Source organism: Lathamus discolor, unplaced genomic scaffold, assembly GCF_037157495.1.
Source record: "Lathamus discolor isolate bLatDis1 unplaced genomic scaffold, bLatDis1.hap1 Scaffold_78, whole genome shotgun sequence".
In the NCBI taxonomy this organism is placed as follows: domain Eukaryota; kingdom Metazoa; phylum Chordata; class Aves; order Psittaciformes; family Psittacidae; genus Lathamus; species Lathamus discolor.
Window position 1 is genome coordinate 130,001 of NW_027069390.1, and position 1,731 is coordinate 131,731.

Genomic DNA, 1,731 nt, shown 5'->3' on the forward strand with positions numbered 1-1,731 from the left:
CCTCCACCTGCTGGCCCGGGGGGGTGCGTGCGTGCGTGCGTGCGTGTGTGCGTGTGTGTGTGTGTGTGTGTGTGTGTAAAACGCCGTGGCTACGGAGGGGACGGGCCTTTACATGTATTGCCGATGGTAGACCTGGCTTCAGCCGGCCGCCCGGGGGGGGGGGGGGGGGGGGAGGAGGAGGGGCAGGTGGGGCGGGGGAGGTGTAGCACCGGTGGTACACCTCGGCCTCCTTTTTTCTAGTCTTGTTTTTCTGTTCGTGGTTGGGGGGGGGGGGGGGCTTTCTTGTTTGATTGGTTGGTTTGGGGGGGGGGGTGGTGGTGTCGATTTCTTTTCCTTTTTTTCCCTTCCCCGCGCCCTACCGCACCTACCTGCTTGCTGCTGAACCCGTTGAGGTGGTTTGGGTGGTTTTGTGTTGGGCGGGGGGGGGGGCTTAATTTTTTTCTTTTTCCCTTTTTTTTTTTTTTTTTTTTTTATTCATGTTTTTCATCGGTCGGTCGATCGATCGATCCCCCGATCGATCGCCCTTCGGCCCGGCACTCACTCGTCCCCACGCCCCCTCGGGAAGGCGTCTGTGTAAAAAAGCCGCGCGTGCAACCCGTTTCCTTTTGTATTCTCCTTCCCTTTCTCTCTCGGCTTACGGTCTCGGTCTCCCCGGCCCTCCACCCCCTCCCTCTCCTCTCCCCTCCCGTACGCCTTCATTTTATTCAAAGAGGGGGCGGCGGGAGCTCCCAACAGCCAAACAAACCCAGCTCATTTCCGCCTGAGAGGGCACGCGGAGCCCTGCCGCCTCCGTGCCCAGGCGGCAGACGAAAAGTCCCGACAGGGCGCGGCCTCCCTTCCTGCTGCTGCTGCGCTCCGTGCCGCGGTTAGAAAAAGCAAACGGAGGCAGGGGTCGTGGGCCAAAAAAGGAGGAGACAAGGGAAAACCGAAAAGGAAATACAAAGCGGGAAATCCCAAGCGAACCACGCAGAGAACGTCTCCGGGGGGGGGGGGGAGACGACGACAAAAAAAAAAAAAAACAAAAACAAACCGCGCACACGCACGCACACACACACACACACACACAGAGTCAATCCCAACACCGCCCCCCCCCATATCCCCGGCCCACCATTGCGTGCGCCAGGCTCCCCACCTGCTCACCGACCACTGTCTGTCTGTCTGTCTGTCTGTCTTTCTTTCTGTCTGTCTGTCTGCCTCCTTCCTTCTTTCCTTCCTTGCTGCCTGCCTACCGGCTCCCGGCGAACTGAGCGCGGGACAGCCCGTCAGGCAGAGGAGCAGCCCTTGTTTTCGTCGCTGGCGGAGACCCGCTTGCCGAGCCGGGGGAGGAGGGGCGTTGAGGGGGGCGAGCGCGCAGGCGCAGAGCGTCAGGCTGCCGACCCCTGCCCCTCCGCCCTGCTGCTCCGGGGCGGTGCCGCCGTCTGGTGACTGGGGCCGCACCCAGCGCTCGGCGGGTCCGGAACGGCAGCGCGGGGCGGGGGGGGAGGGTGCGCACGGCGAGGGGTGCCTCTCTCTGTGCCTGTGCGCATGCGCCGCGAGTGGGGGTGGGGGAGGGGGGAGGCGGGAAGGCGGGGGGCTGGGGGTGGGGGGGAGGGGGAGGGGGAGGGGGGGGTTTCGCCGAGAAGAGCGGGCGGGGCGGCGCGCCGCGGCGTCTGCAGAGCCCCAGGTGCGCCGGCTGCTGGGTTTCAATGTATCCCCCGCTCGAGCGCGGGAGCTGGTTCAGGGCAGTGCGAC